Source organism: Delphinapterus leucas, chromosome 5, assembly GCF_059928025.1.
Source record: "Delphinapterus leucas isolate spDelLeu-1000000601 "Yukka" chromosome 5, BTC_Dleu_Yukka2, whole genome shotgun sequence".
NCBI lineage: Eukaryota > Metazoa > Chordata > Mammalia > Artiodactyla > Monodontidae > Delphinapterus > Delphinapterus leucas.
The window spans coordinates 18,533,950-18,548,557 of NC_143133.1; the positions used below are offsets into that span (position 1 = coordinate 18,533,950).

General features: G+C 35.5%; 1 protein-coding gene across 2 annotated transcripts in view; it reads right to left on the reverse strand.

The window, feature by feature from the left end:
• AFG2A (AAA ATPase AFG2A) overlaps positions 1-14,608 on the reverse strand; it is a 334,297-nt gene that overhangs the window by 140,547 nt on the left and 179,142 nt on the right. The window contains exon 15 of one of the 2 annotated variants that reach the window (XM_022596442.3): positions 1-14,608. This exon is cut by the window's left edge and continues 36,200 nt beyond it; it is cut by the window's right edge and continues 29,278 nt beyond it. The exons of the other annotated variant lie outside the window; for it this stretch is intronic. The gene's annotated coding sequence lies outside the window, so the exon portion shown is untranslated. 2 annotated transcript variants of the gene reach the window in all.

A 14,608-nucleotide genomic window follows, 5' to 3' on the forward strand; every position in this document is an offset into this window, starting at 1 on the left:
ATCTGCTTGTTTAAGAGGGAACAAGTAAGATTTTACAGTCAGATAGAACATGGCTCCAGGGCAGACTCTACCTATTTGGGACTGAATGACCTTGGACAAGTCACTAATTCTCCCTGGATTTATGGGGTTATTCTGAGGACTGATAATTTAAAAGTTGGGAACACCATAGGTTGGTAGCAAATATAAATGCTCTCCCCCATTTGGCACTTACTGATTGAAATCTTATAGCATGTGAATACAAAAATGAGAATTTACTTAGCTCTTATTTCTAGGTTCCTCACTTTATTTTCACTATATAAGCAAGAACTGAAAGCAAAGATGGAAAAAATGTCACCTTTTAAGGGATCATTCAAGGAATGTAAGAAATCTTCATATAAGTCTACACTTGACTTCTAGCAAGAAGCTATTACTTTGTCTTCTCCCCACCCCCACTAAACGTGCAACCTTCTAATAATATTTTAAACTAACAAGACAGTTTCCATCTCATCATCACGGATTTAATACTGTAGTTGTTATATCCAGATTGTTACTGCATTATCATCATACAAGTAGACATTTACCAACTGAGGACAGGTACTATTTAACCAGGCTTACAGCTAATGGATGCACTTAACTGCAAGCAGGCATTAAGTACTCTAAAACAAATCATGTCATAAGATAAGATTCTAAACATGATAACCAGAAACGAAATGAAATCCCAATCATCTACAATTAGCTTCAACTACTCAGTCGAAGAACAAAGTTTATTTATGGTAATATCAATTTTTCCTTTTCTACAGGGAGCTATCAGACACAAATTAATAATATTTATAGCTTTTAGTACATACAAAAGGAATCTTTGGCGTTTTTCTTCCCCAAATTAAAGAGACTTACAAAGTGATATAATGCTTTTATATTTTAAATGACTTCTTTGTTAATATGTACCCAAAATATTCCCCCATTTGAAGTAGTATTCAATTAATTCCTTATGATCATTATCTTTTTATAAGCAAGCTTTACTTAAGGGAAGATGGAGACTACTCTGCCCTTCCTCCTAGTAGAATTAATAACTTTGGTATTCGTAATGTGCCAGGTTCTAAAATTTATTTTTATTTCGCAAAAGCACCCTAGGTTTTGAATATTAACCTGTTATTACCTAGTTGGACAAATTATTTTAAAAACTAGCAATCCTGTCTTGTACATATTTTTAAAAGCAGTTGGATATTACATCATTTACTGTATCATCTGAAATAAAAATAAAAATGTAAATAATTAGTTGAGATTTGCTTTCTCATTTTCACTTTATCTGTTATCACAATTAAGACTCTATACAAACCTCTGACATTCTTTGTTTCTACATTAATAAAACTGCTTAGAGATGAACACAAGTTTAGATTTTTTAAAAATATAAAGCTTAACAGTTTGAAATGCAGTAGAAGTCCCACCTTATCTCTGAATATCTTCCCCTCAAAATTTTCCAAGTTTAAAAGCAAAGAAGAATCTGTAGAGATGATTTATGTACGTTAGGGAACATTACAAATGAAATTACAAAGTAAACAGCCACCTGGGAAAATATCTCCAAGAAAAGATTAATAATCTAATTATACAAAGAATGTAAACATATTACTAAGAAAGATATTATGATTTCAATAGCTAAATGAGCAAGGACATAAAGAGCAAATTTACACAAGAGAAAATCAAATGATTAATAAAAATATGAAAATTAGAAAAGATATTTTTAATGATACCATTTTCACCAATTAAATAAAATATGGCAATAAAGTGACTCATATACTGCTGACTGAAATGTAATACAGTATAAAATTTCTGAAAAGTTATTAGCAATATGTAAAAAGAACATTATAAATACTCATAATCTAATAAATCCACAGTATGCAATCACTAAAGATAATGTTTAGAATAGTTTATAAAAACATGAAAAATTTTTATGTTTAGTGAAAAAGACAAACTATAAAACTGGTCAGTTTTTTTTTTTTAACATCTTTATTGGAGTATAATTGCTTTACAATGTTGTGTTAGTTTCTGCTTTATAACAAAGTGAAACAGCTATACATATACATATATGTTCCCATATCTCTTCCCTCTTTCGTCTCCCTCCCTCCCACCCTCCCTATCCCACCCTTCTAGGTGGTCACAAACCACCTAGCTGATCTCCCTCTGCTATTCTTCCCACTAGCTATCGGTTTTACATTTGGTAGTGTATATATGTCCATGCCACTCTCTCACTTTGTCCCAGCTTAATAATTTTTTTTAATGCCAAAGATATCTGTCAAGAAAAATATCAAAAATATTATCACTGGTTATCTTCATAAGCTCAGAATTCATGTTTTATTTCTTTGTTTTATTTCACTGCATTCTCAAAATTTACTACAGAGAGCATTTCTTGTTTTACAAACAAAAAAAATTACATAAAAATATATATCCCTATATTTCTTCTTATTGAAACTGTCGTAGTGTTGGAAATTCCACTTTAAGAGATTCTAATAAATCTTAAGGTCTTTCAGGGCCTTAGAACTGCTTAATTAAAAAGTAAATCTGGGAAAAGTAACACACTAATAAGCACTTATCAATCTCAGTTTAGTATGGAACATATACTTGGGGTCAGAGTAAAGTCACAGATGGGAGGATGGACAGGAGGACTTAGTGGGATGATAGAAGGAAGACAAAGAGGTTACAACCAATTTTATCATTATACCTAGGGCTGGCCCCAGCCCTGGCATGGACCTTGCTCTTTGGTGATCTGACCAAAGTCAGCTTCAGCTGCTACCACCACTGGCAGCCAGACTTGGTAGTAGCCTGCAGTAATTTCAACTGATCAAAACAAATAGGAATAATAGAGCCTTAGGTACATATAAAACAAGAGATTCATTATACATAAGGTGGGTTATTTTTGCCTCTGATGCAAAAATACTCATACTAAGGTATGCTGAAATATTGTCAAGAAATTTAAAAAGTTTAAATTTGTGTTTTTTTTGTGTGTGTGTGTGGTACCCGGGCCTCTCACTGTTGTGGCCTCTCCCGTTGCGGAGCACAGGCTCCGGACGCACAGGCTCATCAGCGGCCATGGCTCACGGGCCCAGCTGCTCTGTGGCATGTGGGATCCTCCGGGACCGGGGCACGAACCCGTATCCCCTGCATCGGCAGGCGGACTCTCAACCACTGCGCCACCGGGGAAGCCCCTGTGTTTTCATTTTGATGATAACCTCAAAAAATAAAAATGCGAGATCAACTGAATGAACACCTTACAACAGGCTACTGCTAACCTGATTTCAGCATATAAATCTGCATTTGTATTTCTGATTGTGTCGGTACCAAGTTATCATGGAAATGACAGCATTTAAATAATGCACATTCCTTGGCTGGAATCTGGAGGTATATTCTTAAAAGCCTGATGGAATTATTTTCTTTAAAATGTGTCCATGCATTACTTAAGTTTAAGAGTAAGTAATTAAACCTATGAAGTGAAAAAGGCTAAGAAAGAGTAAAACAGCTACTAATACGTATCTCTTTACCCATTCCAACCAATCTGTTCAACATATTAATTGTTCAGCATATTATTAACATTATGTTAGTGAGTTCCTATTACACTATATTCAATGTACTATTCTAAGCACTTCCCATATACTAACTCATTTAATCCTCACAAGTTCATGAAGAATTTTATTCTCACCATACTGAGGGGGAGAATAACTTGTCCAAGGTCACAGAGTAAATGTCTGGCAGAGCTAGATTCAAATCCAGCGAGTTTACGGAATTTTGAAGTTCAAGGAACTGACCAAATCAGTCTAACTCTCTTCTCTTTGACTAGATGAGGAAATTATGCTGGTTTATTGTGAATACTCCTTGAAAATGAAGAGCTAACTATTTAACTCTATACATCCAAACAAGTCCCTTCACCACCTAGGATCTCATAATAACCACATAATTTAATAAGACAGACTGGATGATTTCTAAGGTCTCTTGCACCTTCAAATTTTCCTGTCTGATAGCACATGTTTGTGAAGTAAAACATCAGCATTACTGCTCAATTGGACATAAGAACACAAACCTAGAAACAGAAGCTAAAAGTATAAAGTCAAACGATATCAGGCATAAGGGAAATTCTCGGGAATGGAATAGCAAACAGAGATTAGCAAAAATTTAAGCCAGTAGATTCAACCTTCCATTGTCAAAAGCTTACCAAATTTGAATTTTTTTCTCAATGTGAATATCTCTCAAATTTAATGATAGAAATATATGAAAAATTAAGACTTCCTTTGAAAATATTCACTCTATGATCAACTCTGGTAGCATATCTTGATTTAAAAAGGCAAGTAATAATTATATATTTCAGAGTTGAAAATCACAGATATCAGTCAGCAATCATCTGAATTTAATGAATATTACATATATCAATACAAATAAAAAGTAGCAATAATTTGTTTTTCTAACAGAATAATTTGAATCAACATATTGGCCTTTCATACTAGAAATATTATCACTTTGGACAATTTATTATAAAATAAAATCTAACGATGTAATCTCATAAGTTATTTTTAACAACTTTATTGAAGAATTAATTTACATACCGTAAAATTCACCATTGTTAAGTGTGTAATTCAATGATTTTTAGTAAACGTACCATGTTGTCCAAACTTTATCGTAATCTAGTTTCAGAAAGTTTTCATTGCACCCCAAAGTTGCCTTATACCTTTTCTTAGTTAATCCCCCAGGCAACTCCCAACCCCAGACAACTACTGTTCTACATTTTGTCTCCATAGATTTGCCTTATCTGGATATTTGATATAAATCATGGACTCACGTATCTTATTAGTTATTTTTACACTAAGAAGAATTTTTCTAAAGCCCAATGTACTTTTTTACAGGACTCGCCAAATAAAGCTATCCTTCAAGTCAAGTGAAAATGAAAATCCCAGATGTTTATCAGAGATTATAACCATAAAACGAAAAGGAAAATTTTAGGGCTGTTCAGAGATACTAAAAGAACCTTCAAATGTTACACTCATTGTCATTAAGCATAAGTCAGAACTGCAGAATCATTAAATAAGTAGAAGTGCTATTTGTTGTTTTCTTCAGTGTCATATTTAGAACAAAGAAAATTGGACTAGGGATTAGAACACTTAGTCTGTTTTCTACATTAAGTGATTCCTAGTCATGAAACCTCAAAGTGTTTCCAATTATGAAAATAAATCAGAAATGCTAAGAAAATTTTCAAAGGCAAATTAACTGAACAAAGTAATTAAGTGTTGGCAGAGACCTCAAAAAATATCTAAAACTAAGTAATTCAATAAATCTTAATCAAATATTTACCATACATAACTACATTTTTTGCTAGGCACCACGGGGGACATAGTAGAAATACAATAATATAGTTTTCTACCCGTCAAGGGCTTAAATTTCTATTGGGGAAAATAAATGACACATATGAAATGATTAGAGAACTCAAAATAGAAAATAAGTGTCAAAATGTGAAGTCCAAATTGGGGCTGAGAGAGATCAAGGTAGGAAAAATATTGTGGGCTAGGAAGATCACTAGAGGCCACAGAGAAGAGGCAGAACTTAGGATGACTCTTCAAGTGTGGCTCAGAATTATATGAGTCCGAAGGGAGTGGCTTTCTAAATAAGAACACCACAGTAAATCTGCAGAAAGAAAGAAGACAGTGAATTAGCTCAGTAATAAGGAAGAGTCAGTATAAGTTAACTATGACATATGGCTGAAGATGAGAGGGTAAAAAACCAGGTAAAGTGGTGACTTCAAATCTCTCCTCTGGTCACCATGCATTTCTGGAAAAGGTAAAGCTATAGAAGTATTAGATAAGGTTTAAGAGAGGAGGAATTACAAGTGTGCCCAGATGTTAGTAACAAACTCTTTACTTTGGTATAAAATAAAGTAAGTTTTTGAGTCTCTGTCCTCTCTTCATTTAGAAGAGACAAACTTAGACATTTCCTTTCCAGGGTTGCATAATAGAGGGCAGTCCATTAGATAAATCAGTCCTAGGAGCTGGCACTGGCAAACAGGAACAGCTCTTTCTTCCCTCAGGGCCTATGAAGCCCAGCCAGGACTTCCAGTCCATGTAAGTGAGTAAAATACTATTAACAGGTCATGAGTGGGATACTCCCTGTTCATACATTTGAGGAAATGATATTAACACATAGTTTTTACTATATACCATACTCTGCTAAACATAGAAATAATGAAAATTTAATTTAATATTTAATATTCTTAAATATTCTGAACTGGAGAGTAGATAAGTACTGTTCTAATTTAATATTCTGAACTGGAGAGTAGATAAGTACTGTTCTCATTTTACAGATAAAGAACCTGAGTTCATATTGGTTAAACAGGTTGCTATGGATGTACTGCTAATGAAGTGACTGAGCTAGGCTTCAAAGTGAGGTCAGTCTGACTCCAAAGCCCATGTTCTTTTCATTTTTTACCATTTTGTGTCTATGAAGTATGCTTACCTAAAACTTTTTTAGATAATAACATCAATTGTTACTATTTTTTAATATCAAATATGTTCTAGGTTCTTTTCTATGTACTGAATAAGCATTATTATTAATCTGTGTAATAACCCTGGAAGAGAGTAATTATATCCCTGTTTAAACCATGACCCAGAGAGACCAAGTAATATGCTAAAGTTAAAATAGCTAGTAAGTGGCAGAGTTGGCTTAAAATTCAGGTATGCCTGATGTCAACCCATGCTCTTTATACTATGCCATACCTCCTTATTTGGCATGCAGTTTAAGAAAGAGATTTTGTTATTGATATGTGGGTACCTAAACTTCCTTATATGACTTTGTACTTTCTGTTTATCTTAGAGCTATAAATTCTGAAATACTCATTCAATAACAATAAGTAAATAATATGGATGTTAAATTCTAAGACATTGGTGGGTCCATGGATTTTTCTTTCTTTATGATAATAGAGATACATACTGATAAAATAAATCCAATGGTCTCTGTTAACTGGTCCTTTTAAAACCATTTGCCAATTCTAACATACTTTTTATAATATTTCTGCTGGATGCCCTGCTACAATAGATAGTCAGCTTCTTATATTAAAGAGAAAGCTGCTTATCTATAACTTACAAATAGTTCTGATGTATGGAGTTAATCTGCTTACAAATCCCATTTCCACGTGGCCAACTTTTCATGTATTTGAAGACAGAGCTCAGTCCCTTCCAAATCTCCTTTATCATAAATTAAGCCTCTTAAAATACTTCAATTATTCTTCCTGTGTGACATGGTTTCTACATCTAGGTCACGCTCTTCTGGAAACAGCCTAGTATTTCTGCTTGTCCCCCTGGAGTAACACAATAAGGATGCTGTCGCTTCTTCTAGATGACAGTCCTTTGAATTAACTGAAGTTGCCTATCACACCTCTCCTTCAGAGTCTTTTTTTCCTCCTGATTAATCAGGAACTCACAGTTTGCAGACCCTTGTCCCTCCCTTCCATCCAAATCCTGATTACTCTTCTTTGGATTTACCTTGGCTCACCAGTGTTTCTCATAAAATGTGGTGATCCAAATGTAAGCTGACCAACATGCAAGAGAGTGAGACACTTTTTTTTCTTTATACATTACAATGTCATTCACATATATCCTTCTTTTGATTTAGTTTAGTGGCTTGTCTTAAATTCCTGTCCTAAAGAACTACTATAAACGCTTCACCCCACTCTGTAGTTTCTGCCTCTTCTAATCCAGGCTGAGCATGGATTAATCTTCCTAAAATCTCGTGACAGTTTCTTTCTTCTACTCAGAAATTATCTCTCTCCATAGTCTACTGAAGTCTGAACTCCCCCTAGATGTGATTTCAGCTTACTTGCATAGCTGTATCAGCCACTGATCTTGTACTTATAATTCTGAACCATGCAAATAAGAATATTCATCGTTCTCCAAATACATTCCTTGTTTTCATGTCTATGTCCCTTATCTATAGTGTCAGGTCTATATGGAATGTCTACCTACTCCTCTCCTCTGCTTCCTGAAATATCATCCTTTCCCCCAAGAATTAGCATAATTATTATCTCTTAGTTACTCTTGCTGGAAGCCATCTGTCCTTCCTAGATGATCTCCACACTCTTTCTAGAGCACTATTTCCGGATTCCGTGTCTTCAAAGTAGCTGTGTTTCTTAAGTTTCATATTAGATTCTGATTCTGAGGCTAGTGATATATATTATTAAGCCAATACTGTGCATGGTAAATACAAACTTTATAGCTAGCAGATGATATAAATCACCATGATCTAACCAATCAATCAATTCAACGAACAGTTAGTGACCATCTGTTATGTACGAGGCACTATGCTAAGCTTTTGGGATATAAATCTGAAGAGATATGGTCTGTGCTTTCAAGGAGTATACAATACAATGAAAGAACCAAAGTATGTTTAAAAAGAAAGGAAGGAAGGAAGGGAGGGAGGGAAGACTGCTTTATGTATAGAAGAACCCCAAATCTCTGCTGGGGGTGATCAGGAGATCTGATTCTTAGAAAAAGTAGGAATTTAGCAAAGCAAACAAATAGGAAGACCATTTCTTGTTCATAGTGATATGACGGAGGTAAAAAAATACAGTTAGAGATGAGAGAATTGTGTAGGAAGAAGAAATGTCAAAGAAGACAGTGCAGAATGAGAGGTTATCCCAGAGTACTACACCGCGGGAGGCCTGGTGCTTGAAAAGGGCAGGTGTTTACATTAGTAGTATTAGGTGATGAGCAGGTAAGAAGTTGGCCACAGTAATTTGTGTTGTCTATGTTTTCAGGAAGAGGTGTGTCTTTATTTTGCCTACAGCAAAACCAAAGACTATGGGCAAGTCTGTACTCTGCCCAAAGTGAATCTTTTTTTTTTGAAGGATGTAACTGAATGTTGTGTTTTAGTTTACTGGTGAGGGTGGGTTAAAGTCTCATGTAAATAACTTCTAGCTTCTTTACTATCATGCGTAGGACTTGGATTTTTCTCAAAGAAGTAGCACAACTTGGAAAAAACAGAAAGAAAGAAAAAAGCTAGTCATCACATTACTATTTCTCCAGAGAGAGTACTTGCTGAGGGAGAAAAAAAAAAAAAAAGACAAGATTTTTGGCAGATTATAATTATTCACACCCTCGTTAGTTAGATTCATCTTCTTAAAACACTGGTTAACTTTATTTCGCTCCTTTTCAGAGGCTCACTATTGACTAAAAACTAAGGTTCAAATGCTTTAGGTTAGCATTCCATCTTTTAACTTGTCTTCTAAATCTTAGGAGAGTTTCAAAGATTTTGAGGGTTGTTCTCCCATTTAAATTGTTAAGACTCAATTTCGGATACATTCCTCTGTTCACTACTGAACAGAACCAGAATCTCAGAACCAAGGGCCTCACAACTCTTTTCACAACACCCCCTTCCCCGGCCCCCAGGTGCTGCTGGCTTGCAATTATCTCCCATTGCTCCCTGAGGAGTCTTCAGCTAGGCTCACCTGCTTTGTAACCCAGGCTCTACTTTGCACTCCTGCCGCCATTCTGCTTCCTCCTCTTCAGAAATGTCCTCACCTTTCCTAACCAACTACCTTCAATATTTCAATGATTCTAAGGAGCACATTTCTTCATCCTTTAACATCACAGAAATGAGTGAGTGTGTATCTTGGAATCAATGCACATCGTAACTTAATTGGCTGCATTTTCTTTCTCAATAATCTATAAAGTAATGATATACCTTACCATCAATGGCATCTTAACACCTGTATGACTTCCATCTGATTTGGCTCCTATGTTTTCAAAATACTCTCCCACAGAGTCATGCCTGTTTTATCTTATTAAAACTGTTTTTGAGTGAGAAATGAGACTCTTAAAAGCAACATTTGGTAGCTCCCAAATGGATCAAAATATCAGATTAAAAACTTGTCAAAATGTTTACAAAAGAAAACTAAATAATGCCTGTAAATCCTTCAGAATTAGTTCCTCAGAATACTTAATAGCTATAACCAAATCACAAAGACACACACTTTTGGTGGGGAATGATTTACCTGGAATTTGCAAGTGATTTGGTTAGAATTATTCTCCATAACAGAGTCTAATGGACAGAACACTGGAGCAGGAGTCAAATAATGTTCTTTGATCCATGTTACCTCATCTGAAAAGTAGACGGTTTGACATGATTCAAGACCCTTTCAACACTTAGCCTCTGTGGTTTTCAGTACTGATATTTGGATAAAGATCACCTTTATTGGTAGGGGAAAAGAGGGTTCTAAAATCTAGGACACTATTACAATTTTAGCAGCTGAATTTGAACCTTGTTTTGAGTTATAGGAATCTGCTCTTTCTCTTGAGTTGCAAGTGATGAGACAATTTGGCACTTGCAACTTGGCATTCTTTCCCTTTCTTGCTGACTTCCTTCCTCTGATTGCTGCAGACAGGTTGTAGCAAGTAAAGCTCTCTTTAGCAGAGATTTATTGAGCTCAAATGTTCCTTCTGTATTTTCCTCCACTGACATGATGCAACAATAAGCATATTTATATACTGCCTATGTATTCTGTATTTCTGGACTTGAACTTCTTTTGGGAGCCACTACACAATAGGTATTACCACACCTGGAACTTCACTTGTCAAGAAGGAGAGAGATGAAATACTGGAAAGGTATTTTATTCATCCCTATTATTGTTATGTCTTAGTAAATTAATAGCTTAGAAAACTCTAGTCTTTATATACTAAGAGTTTATATAAAATTGCACTGATATAAAAACTCTAAGTATCTCCCCCTCCACACATATATAAACACAAACTTTGCTCTGTAACTCCTTAGATTCACCTCTCATTGCAAATACACTGTCATAGACAAATTCCAAGAGGACCCCCAATTTTTTAAATATCCAAAAGAAATAGAGAAGCACCTGATCTGCGATTCAGGTTTACTATTTTCTCTGTCAAAAATGATTTGGGAAAAGTCATTTTATCTTCTCAAAGCTTTAATGATCATATGCATAAAGTGAGGATTTGGACTGTCGGTGGTTTTCAATCTATTTCTGCCTCAACACACCAGAGATGATCCTATTCAGTCTCATTACACTCAGAGGCTCACTGCCCTAGTAATGCTACAGTGAGAGGGGAGGGTGAGGGTGTCTGTGAAAAAGCTTCCAGGTGTATGTGAGAAACCTAAAAGCCCTGTGTGTATTTCTGGGGGTAGTCAGTCTAATCTCCTCCTTACTCCTACCTACTTCCATTACTACAGACTAATAAGCTCAAAGGTCCTTTCCAGCATTGGTTTCTGTGACTCTGTAAATGGAAAGGACTCTTTCAATATGAACATGTTTCATTATTTAAGTTGAATAGGTTTTGCTCTTTGTAATATTGATGGGTTTTTTTTTTTTCTTTCAGCATTTTAAAGATATCATTCCACTGTTGCCTGGCTTGCACTGTTTCTGACAATTCCTACCTGTGTTCCTGTATTGAACATGTTTTTTCTTTTTTTCTCTTTTTGGTTTGCTTTTAAGACTTCCTTTTTTATCACTGCTTTTCAGCAACTTCATTATCATATACCCTAGTGAGGTCTTCTTGTGTTTATCTTGCTTGAATTGCTTTGTGCCTGCTTATCCTGCTTATTCTTGGAGCTACTTTTTTCTGTTGCGTTGATAGTTTTATCAAATCTGAACAAATTTTGGCCATTATTTCTTTAAACCTATTTTCTCTGATTCTCTTCCCAATCTACGCCCAGGAATTCATCTATGTTAGAGCACCTAATAATGTCCATCAGGTCACCGAAGCTCTGTTCTTTTGTGTATTTGTGTATGTGTGTGTGTGCGCGCGTGCGTGATTTTGTTTTATTTTTTCCTTTTTCTTTCTGGGCTTCAGTTTGAATGGGTTCATTTGCCAATAGTTGATATGTTTACTGATTTTTCTTTGCAGTGTCTCATCTGCTGTTAATCACATTCAGTGAAAGCTTCATTTCAGATTTTGTATTTTTCAGATCTAGAAGTTTCATTTGGTTCTTTTTTCAAGAAATAAGAATATAAATATGACATTTCATAAGGCAACCGGGAGGGTTACTAAATCAATAGAAAGCAGTTCGTCTTGGGGAGTAGAAATTTGAGAATGAGGAGGAAAGGGCAGGAGACTTCTGTTTTCTTTTTAGCCGTGTAGTTCTTTTTGATTTTTAAAAATATGAGCAGGTATTACTATGATAAAACTAAACAGAAACAGATATATAGATGAAAAATATAGATATATATACATATATAAAATGATTTTATAAGCAATACCATCCTCTCTCTCTCTGTCTCCCCACAAAATATAAACTTTTGCACTCTGGGAAGTACTGGGATACTTTTCTCTACCTCATACTGCTTAGAGTGATTTACTTGAAGGCTGAGACTAAGTCGAGTCATGCATAAGTGAAACTCTGTGCACAAGAGCACTCAGTCCCCTTCCTTTCCGTCCTCCAGGACCAAAATCTTATCCAACTATCAGACAGTTTTTAAGAAAACTATCATAGGCAAGACACTTTTGAAACAGTTTATGTTACTGGAAGTAAAATAGGTGGTTAGCTCTCATAAACAGAATTTAACAATAACAACAACATAGGAAGCTATCATATTATCTATGGTGGATTAAAGATGGCTGCAAATATTTTCCCATTCTTCCCATCAAGAGGTTGAGTCTATTTTCCTCCCACTCAATCTGTGAGATGCTCTGGCCAAAATGTGGGGCAAGAGAATTGGGTAAACTGACACGCTATAACTTCAGAGAGGGGCTTTCAGAGATCTGTGGCTTTTGCTTTTCTGGGCTTGAAACCTCCATCTTAGAACCTAGCTGCCATGTCTTTACAAGCCCGTGCTTGTCGAGAGGCCATGTGGAAGAGCTCCAAGGTGCTCCAGGAGAATGCCCCAGGTGAGCCAGACATATGAGTGAGCCACTGTGCATGCTCTAGGTCAGTCAAGCCTCCACTTAAAAGAGGGAGCTAGGACTGGGCTCAACTGCCCACTCAGACAAGGGGAGAGCTAATCAACAGCTGAATGATAAAAGAAATAAATAAGAAAGAAAATAAGAGGAAAATTTGGGACATTTCTGTGATTATAAGACACATGTGGTTATTATTATGACAATTAAATAATTTATCATGTGTAAAATTTTAAGATAGTGCCCAACACACCATAAGTATTCAGTAATGTTAGTGATTATAACTACTATCAAAGAAATAACCTGAGTTTCCTCATTATTTATTATTTTATCAATCAGATGTCAGCTATCCCCTTGCCGGAATGAGCAGTTTGGCCGATCCTAGTTTCCTCTTTCAAACATGCCTATACACACCCACCACAGCATAAAGTAGAAAGCATTCCAGCTACCAGAACCCACTTCCCATTAAGAAATGTTGGGGATTACATATTTTAAATGGCTGCTATATTTCTTAATATTTTACTTCTTACTCAGTTAAATGAGTAGTATGAAAATTATTCTAGCTAAAAGTTTTTGTTTTTTTTTAAAGCAGTAAAAATCCCTACAATTTCTTACCTAAAATAATGCTTAGGAAATCTAAAATTTTTACATGTTTGCTGTATGATGAAAATAACATTGTTTAGACTTCCACGTCATTGACATGGATGCATATTTCCACATGCAAAATCAAGTAGTTATTTATTTTACTTTATTTTTGTATGTGTGAGGTAGGCAGGGGAAGCATTGTTTAAGATCATTTGGTCATATCAGAATCCTGTGAAGAAGAGAGAGCATTTATATACTTTGATGTAAATACATGCATACTCTTCAGAGGCACACTCTGGAGCCCCACTGATAATCACTGATTTAGGCAAACAACTTATTTTATTTCCTGTTCCTCCCCTCAGACCTTCCCCCCACCCCCACACCCATGCACAATTTCTCTGATAGTATCCTTCCTGTGTTTGTTTCTTTCCTTTTTCCCTCCATTGACTCCTTGTACATTTTCTGCATTAGATGATTCTAATTCTTTAGCCTAGGATTTTGCCAAGATCTGCAGCAAAGATTCATCTTACATAGTTTTATTGCTATCTCCCTTCATCACTTGATTCTCTATTTCCCCATTTCTAAGCATGAAACTCCTCTAATTACAAAGCATAAGTAAGACCTCTGTTACAACTTGGGTAAGGTGTAGAAGAACAGTGCGCTACAGGCATATGCACTCACGTGTGGGTTCTATACTGACTTCAATTCTAACATGTCACAAATTTTTCCAAGGTCGGTACCTTTTTTTTTTTTTAATCAAAGGAACACCACCATCCTCCCATCCCACTCTACGAATATACAGTGGATTAGTAAAGGCTGTGGTGGTATCAGCAGACCAGCCAACTCTATTCTAGTTACTGTAGAAATAAGAGTCATTCGTTTGGGCAGAAAGTTGAAGGAATCAAGATATACAGCTAATGGCACATATTGAAATATAATAAGGCAGTTGCTACAGCCTGGCTAGGGACCAACTCCATTATCTTTTGCCATATCAGCATTCTGATCCTTTCACCGTTCTGGCTGGTCTGCTTCTAAAATCATTTTATAAGCATGCACTCTTCATCACTCCTTGGAAAAGCTTCATTGTGTAATTTTAAAAGCATTTTTCTCTCTCTTCATCTCCCTCCTGTTCTCCAAAAATGTAGAGTTCTGGTCTTAAT